Source organism: Lytechinus pictus, chromosome 1 (genome assembly GCF_037042905.1).
Source record: "Lytechinus pictus isolate F3 Inbred chromosome 1, Lp3.0, whole genome shotgun sequence".
NCBI classification, from domain to species: Eukaryota; Metazoa; Echinodermata; class Echinoidea; order Temnopleuroida; family Toxopneustidae; genus Lytechinus; species Lytechinus pictus.
In genome coordinates this window covers 1,141,296-1,150,000 of record NC_087245.1, presented here as the reverse complement: position 1 = coordinate 1,150,000, position 8,705 = coordinate 1,141,296, and positions in this window count along the sequence as shown.

Genomic DNA, 8,705 nt, shown 5'->3' with positions numbered 1-8,705 from the left:
ACCACCCCCCCCCTCCTCTCACACACACACACACACAGACCCTCAAACACGAACACTCCATCTCAAAACCATCAACACAAGCACCAACCCCCCCCCCTCCTCTCTCTCACACACACACACACAGACCCTCAAACACGAACACTCCATCTCAAAACCATCAACACAAGCACCAACCCCCCCCCCTCCTCTCTCTCTCACACACACACACACAGACCCTCAAACACGAACACTCCATCTCAAAACCATCAACACAAGCACCAACCCCCCCCCTCCTCTCTCTCTCTCTCTCACACACACAGACCCTCAAACACGAACACTCCATCTCAAAACCATCAACACAAGCACCAACCCCCCCCCTCCTCTCTCTCTCTCTCTCACACACACACACACACAGACCCTCAAACACGAACACTCCATCTCAAAACCATCAACACAAGCACCAACCCCCCCCCCCAGTTCCTTTAGATACTGTTTTAATTGTCAAATGATAATGTATTTTCAAACACCTCACAATTCATTGTTATACAATATTATGCACAATTTCAGATCACAATTTAGCTGTGAAATATATTTCGTCACGTTGCTAATATATCTAGGTTTTGTACTAAAAAATAACAGGAAATATTCCCAATCAACTATTTTCAACATAAATTCCTTTTCAGTTTTCCCATGAAACTGACAGCATCATACATCGCTATCAAATCTTTTGAGACTATTTAGGAATGAGAATCTGCATGTTCTTAAAACGTATTGAAAGAACAAAAATGACAGATGAAGGAGACGTGGCAGAACTTGGTGTGAAAGCCCCTTAACATGTAATTTTCAAGATATACTTTTGCTATTTCCCCCGCGTAATACGGATTTCAAATAGATCTTCCAAACACAAAACTTGTTAGCAAACAACTTTTAATGTTTTATTTTACGCTTGTACACAGGTGTACAAGCACTGCCCGCATAGTTTATTGTGTTTATTCAGTGAACGCACTATCACAATGATATTATTCCAAATATAAATAGTCTACAGTGAGACAATACAAGATGACAATAAGAAATAAGGTCGTGTGGCTGGTGCAAGGTCCTGAATCAATATTGTTTATATCGTTTCATCCTCCCATATCAGACTCTGCAGCATTGAAAGGGAAATTTGATGATAAATTGGAACAAGGGAATAAAAAACAACAACTAAATGAAAAAAAAATGGTAAAAATCAGGGAAGGTTTTGTGAGAGTTTATAGTCTCTTTCTGTTTGCTTTTCCTTGTTCGCTGTGCTCACTTGTATTCCACATTCATCTCAAAGTTTAATAAAGTATGCAGATTTACCAAGCCAGATGTATTGCCAGTATATTCATTGTGAGACGACATTTTTCTCACTACAGAAAGTGTTTATCTTATACTGCTTGATTTTTGAATGTTTTGCTTATCAATTTCCTCAGAGCATGACGGTACATGACCGTACGCAGAAATTATTTCCCGTGTTCTTGTCATGGGTACTTTTATAAGTGAAAATTGAAGGATTTCGTGCACACTTTTGGTGAATTTAGTGAACATTTTCAGTAAAATACAACTTTTTAAAATTCACCCAAAAGAGCTCGTTTGCACCATATGGCTTAAATCAGAGACAAAGGAAACCTCCTTTTCGATTTTTAACTTTGCACTAATCATGCTAATTACCAGTCGCTTTTCTATGGAGTGTTTTTAATTGAATTTATTGGATTTCCACAATCAAAATAAAAGTGTACAAAGTCAGAATACTAGTATTATAATACAGTGGAGTGATAACATAAGTAGAATTACTTATCTAGGATATCCCCTTAACACCCCCCTAATAAAAAATAAATAAAAATATGAGATTTAATACAGTGGTCTTATAACTGTATAGGAATCAAAATATTTCGAGTTATCGATCCTTTCTTTTTTTCTAGCGAATAATGATTGCTTTCGCAATTATTGATTCAATAGAAGGCAGCATGATATTATTTTAAGAATATCTTGCTACGCTCGTACAGCCGTAAGTATACTAACTAGTTGTTGATTATCAGCAATACATGCATGCATGGGCGGAAATCTGTCCCGAAAGGTAGGGGGGACAACAGGGGCGGATCCAGCCTTCGCCAATTGGGGGGGGGGCGAATATTTTTTTTCAGCCATATGTTAATCCCCGATTGGCCGCTTGAAGATGATTTTTGTTTGTTTCATTGAAGGAGTAGTCCTCATGGCCACTTTTTAGCTTTATTCTTATAATTCAACATAAATATATAATATCATAATCCTTATCTATATAATGCGAGTGCGAAGCGCGAGCAATTTTTTTTTTTGGGGGGGGAATTTTATGTATATTTTCCTAAATTTTGAACATTCTGGGCAATGTTTGTTATCCTGAAAAAAATGTATATGCAACTAAATAATTACTTCGAACGCGAAGTGCGAGCAGATGTTAACTGATGGAAAAGGTTAGCCATGAATACGTTACATATTTCAACAATCAAATAATGCGAGCGCGAAGCGCGAGCTTAATTTTTTTTGAAATTTTTGCCTAAAGAATGGAAATTCTAAGCACTTTTTGTAACTGAAACATATAATAGGTATATAACTTAACAATTGATGCGAAGCGCGAGCGGAAAATTTTGAGATTTAGCCCTAAGAACGAGACACTCTATTCATGTTTTATAAATCATGAAAAGGATGAGTAATTGGGGGCCTTCCTTACACCCGGTCCTTTCATTAATAATGCGAGTGCAAAGTGCAGCCATAAAATGTTTTTTTTTTATTTGAACTGATCGAAAAGGTACTTGTTAAGGACTGCTTGCACTTAGCCATGAAGACGTTACATATTTCAACAATCAAATAATGCTAGCGCGAATCGCGAGCTGAAAATTGTTGACATTTCTACAAAAAGAATAGAAAATTTTAATCAATTTTAGTAATCGTGAACAGGGTGGCTATATAACTAACCAATTGATGCAAGCGAAGCGCGAGCAGAAAAATTCGAGATTTAGACCTAAAAACGGGACACTCTATTCATGTTATTTGTAAATCATGAAAAGGATGAGTAATAGGGGATCTTTCTACATTAATAATGCGAGCACAAATCACGAGCAGAACATTTTTGATATTGTGATCTGAAACTGGATAATGATTTAAATATAGAACAAGTTGAATATCTGAATAAACATGCGCGTGTTTCAGATTTAGACCTAGAATCTAGGCATTCTACACCTCTTTTATCATGAAAAATCTGAAAAAGAGTCAATTTCAGCTATATATTTCAAGCACTTTGTAGGAAAATTGTGAGGTGGATATGGATCGCACTTAATAAAGAGCTGATATTTTTCATTGTTATTTGAGTTTTGACATAGGACCGGGACATCCTTGAGACATGTCATATGAAAATGATGACTATCTTCCTATTCCTCTTGGTAAGCGCGAGATGAAACAAAAGGGACAATTTAATCGTTAAATTATTGATATCTTATTTATTAATGCCTAATGAGGGCGAGAAATCTGAAGATATTATGGCCTGAAAACTGGACATTTCAAGCAATTTTGTAATGCATCAGTCAAAATATTTTTAACCATTAATGCGAGCGCAAATCGCGAGCCAAAATCTTTGATAAACTGTCATGAAAATCAATATTGAGACATACATAAATCGCCAATTAAAATGCGAGCGAGTAGCCAGCGCTCTCTGATACGTTTTGACAATCAGACTTGATTTTTTTCAAACTAAATGGAATACACAAAAATAATAGGTACGGGTACTTAATAAATCGAAATTTGCGAGCGCTCAGTGCGAGCAGAAAATGTCAATATTCAGACCATGAAGCTGTCACTTTTACAGAGCACTTTAAAAAAAATCAGTTTGTAAATCACACAAAATAATGAAAGTTCGATTTCCAAGGTGAAATGTGTAATGTATGTTGACTTCCAAACTTGATATTTAAGCTCCATATTGAAAAATCATCTGGCAGGCAATGCGAGCGAAAATTTCATATAGTGACATGAAAGATTATTTTTATTTTCCAAATCTTCCCCTCATCTTATTTTAGTCACTCTGGAAAATTTGACAAGCCCCCCCCCCCCCCCTCCCAAAAAAAAAGAAGGTTTTCACCCAAAATGTAAGGTCATTTAGTCCAAAATACATGTATTATTTCGAATGTGAATGATGCATTTTTCTCCATCATAAAAGACCAAAAATAGTAGGGGGGACATTTGATATTGTGTCCCCCTACTATTTTGGTAGGGGGGCACGTCCCCCCTGTCCCCCTGGGATTTCCGCATCAGGGTCTGACCATAAAAAAAAATAATTCATTGAAATGTACATTAGAAAAATAATTTAAGTTACGAATTCTATAGGTTTAAATCTATGTACTACTTAGTTTATTTAAGTTTTAAACGAATCATGTTTCGGAGAAAATTTTCTTTTTATCATTTGCTCACTCCGCTTTCTTCATTTTCCTTTTCTTCTCTTCTTCTTCTACTACTCCTTCTCCTGCCTCCTCCTCATTGTCTCTTGTTTCCTTCCGTTTTTTTTTTTTTTTTGGGGGGGGTGGGTAACTATTTGTTTAGCCACTCCCCTACCCTAATCACTTTCTGGACTAGTTTTATTGTTTGATACATAAGACAGTTACCATGCAGGTTATTTAACTAAGTATCGAAAATCATTTTCGATAATGTATAAATCAATTGCAGTAGTTCTGAAAATAGCAATGTTCCCCTTTATCCCTATATGATTTGATTTCTCTTTTTTGTAAATGTTTTTATTAATAACTCAACAACATACAAATCCTTTACTTCAAAGTTCACTATAAAACATTACATAAGCAAATGAATGATAAATCATAATATTTAAAAAAGTTTGGAGTGATCAGGAAAAAAAGTGTGTGTCCCTTATAGGTTACTCTCCCACTTAGATAAACGCTCCAACGCCGCCTGATCCAAAATAAAAATCCATAAAAAAAAAAATCGGTTGAAAATCAAATGGATGTTCATCAAGACATATTTTAAGATAATTATTATTACCAACCACATTTATATTTTGCATATTGGAATGGACATTGTAACTCAAAAGAATACCTGCATGCCCGTTATATTTTCACACACATTATTTGACAGACCTGGAACGCACCTGCGCCTATTATCAGCATTGTTTCCATGGCAATCCATAACAAAATATTTCTGTGAAGTTTGATATGTGTAATTTTAAATCAATGCCTGGATGGGGACAGCTGATCGATGTAGGGGCATTCGTAGTTTTATCATAACTTGATCCTAACTCGTTATTTGTCTCTCTCCTTTTGGTATTGATCAAATTTTCCCATCACTGGTTTTTAATTCATGCATATTTGCATTGTCCAACTATGTGGTTTACGGGGGTCCATAGCGGTAGATCGGTGGGAAAGCATGGAAATAAAACAATTAAGCGGAGCATTAAGTGTAAAAATGAAATGAACAGTATAGGCGAAACTATGATTTTTTCCGTTGTGCTAACAATGGGGGACGTTGAGTTTTTCTCACGGCTCGGGACTGGCTGAGGGAAGCCGTTACGAAGGGGCCAATGAATAGCCGCAGACGCGTGGCTGAAGCGTGGGAAAGTTAGCAAGTCTTTTGTCTTGGAGTAGGCGAGCGAGGATGGGGAGACATGCCTTCAACATCTCGTTCGTGTGTTCCTTATTCACGAGTCAAAAAGGCGAGGTAAGGGAGGGATACAAGCAGAGTACATACATCGTAAAGAATGATGTTTACGGATGATAATCGCAGATGATGTGAGATTGAAATCGTGGGAAGATAAATAAATTTTGGTGGTTTGCAAAGACATGATGACAAATAAAAATTAGGTTAAATTGGCATAGACCAGTCACTGGAAATCAATGAGCAATATTTCTACACGCGAGTGTTCTGTGAATTGCGATACGGTTTCTATTTTAGATGAACATCCAAGGTTGAGAGAGCATTCATCATTATGACTTGTTAACAACCATTATTGACATCCTGCCTGAAGTGAGCGCTACCGCAAACTATACACCTAACGATTTACTAATGATCGATATTGTAAAGACGAAATAAAACGAGTTATACTATGTTTTTTACATTAGGCTCTATCTTAATTATACGTATGAAGTGTAGTATTATTTTGGATTGATTACCAAACCTTTGACTCGAACTTGCAACAGAAAATATTATTGCTTTCATAGGGAATGTCTACCACAACTATTAACTTGATTTTAATAAAAAGAGGAAACTCCAACTATCATAACGCTCAAATTTCATCAAGATCGAATTGTCAATGGACATAGTATTTTATTATCATATGAATGTTTTCTTTTGTGAATAATTATTCAATAGCTGTTTTCAAAGTCAGCACTGCTGCTATATATATCGAATCGCGTAATGCAGGCGAGACTGCCAGAGGCGTTCCGCTTGTTTGTTTTTGTTTTATAGTAAAAGAAAAATACCTTAAAATGTATATGACTTTGTTACTTTAATATCCTAGTTTGATAAAATTTCAAGGAGGGAATCTGTATATCTGAGTTTATTCGAATCCACAATTAGTTTCGGTGGACCTTCCCTTTCTCCTCAGGTACACCAGCTCAAATACCACTATAGTCATAAAAAAGCACTATAATCTTTTTAAAGAATGAGAAGAAAAAATGTTAAATATCAAGATCTATCACAAAATAAGATTTTCATTAAAAAAAAACTTCGAAATTTATTTCCTGTTCGCTTGCTTCTCACTCGCGACATTCTAAAAATTTTGCCCAATACGCCATGTTTGCCCCCCACATTTTCTATTGCTCATTTCGTCATTATTTTATTGACCGATATTATCATTTTTTATATTCGAGACATCTACTCACAATTAGACACTAAAATATAATTTAAATGGCTTTTTAACCTTGACGTTTTTACCAGCGTATGCCAACATTGTATAGATGTCGTTTTTCTCATTTATCATTTCTTGATATCAAGAACAAATTTCTTGAAATCAAGAAATATGAGTCAATGTCAAAACGACTTCCAGTTCTCTGTATTGGCTGAAGAAAAAGATGGGGTTTTCCTCACTTACACATTTACTCAGAAATAGAATGAATAGAAATATTAAAATAAGTGAGTAACATGGTTGAAATGAGACGCTTATCAGAGGAAATTAATGAATGAAAAATAACAATATTTATATCATGGGTAATAATCAAAATGGCGAGTGGGTATTTTGTATGAAAATTGGTCAGTTATGAGATATAAAAAGGAACAATAATCACTAATGATGACAAAATAATGTATATGGACTTTTATCTCAGTTTGATAAGTGAATTTTTAGAATCTGGAGAACATGGACAAGGTGCTGATCAGAAAGAAATTGTGCATGTTAAGCTGATTAAAGGGATAAATCAAGGTATCGTCAGAAATCAAACGAGTTTATTCTGCTTCGCAATCAAGACAATATTTTAATTTGGTATAAGGGGGAATCATCAGAAAGTGATAACAACTTAAAAAAATGAACATGGGAATTTTAAGAGGAAAGGGCTGCATATTCCAGCTATCAAAACATACCCATTGAAAACAATGGGATACTGTGCTCAGTGGCACAATGTGCCAAATGCTTCGAGGGGTGCGGACATGGCGTACACGGCAAAGTTTCTAAAAAGCTATATACGAGCAAGTGAAAATTCATACCTTTTTGATACATAAAATTACAGAATTTACTTAATCTCCAGAAAATGATATCACATTTTACCCCTCTTCCTTTTCTCCTCTCTTGTCTTTTTTCCCCTTATTCTTCGTGAAACATTTTGGGTCTATGGCCGCAAACCCCCCTTTCAGTATATACCGACGAATGAGCACAAGTAGAAGCAACTGCTCTGTCATGATGAATAATGATATAAGAAACCAGATAATAAAAAACAACTCAAACGAACCCCTTCCAACATAAACCCCTCTCTCTCTTATCTCGTCCTCTCTTTCTTTCTTCCTATCTGTATCCCGTCTTCCATTACCCCAGCCCCCTTTCTTTCTCTCCTACAATCTCTCTTCCTTTCCTCCCCCCTTGTTATCGTGAGCTTTGTTCGCTCGCAGTTCATCCAGATTTAAGTTTTAATTATATCTCCTCCAACCAATGTTGACTACCCCCGTAAACATCGAATTTCCTCCCAACGATGAGTTAGTTTTGATTAAAAAAACGCAAAAAAAATGTGGAAATTATTGGCGGCGGTTCGATGAAATTCCACCGAAGAATACAATTTAAATATTTAAACGTTTAGTTTTGTTACGTCACAGACAAGCAATTCCTCAATATGTCATGTCGTGTTATGTAAATTCCATAAACGTCATTCCCTCTTCTATATATGAACAATATTTTATTCACAATGTTCCATTAAAAAATGAATTTATTGAATTTAATTTTAAATAGGGAGCTGCTCGGACGATGACGCCAGAAATAAAAGCAAATACAATTTCATAACTCTTTTATTCTTTGTTGGATTTTCACCGAACCTTCACCCATTTCCCCTAATTTTACTTCTATTACCAACTTACCATCAGCATGATCAGGATGAACCTCTCCTTTTAATCAGTAGAGCTAGATATAGCTCCCTGAGCACCTACTTTGACTTGCAGATAGACTTTATTGATTACCTCACTATTTCTGCTTATTTGAAACCAAGGATCTGATCCTCTTAAGAACAAATTAAAATCAAGTCAAACAGGAACGT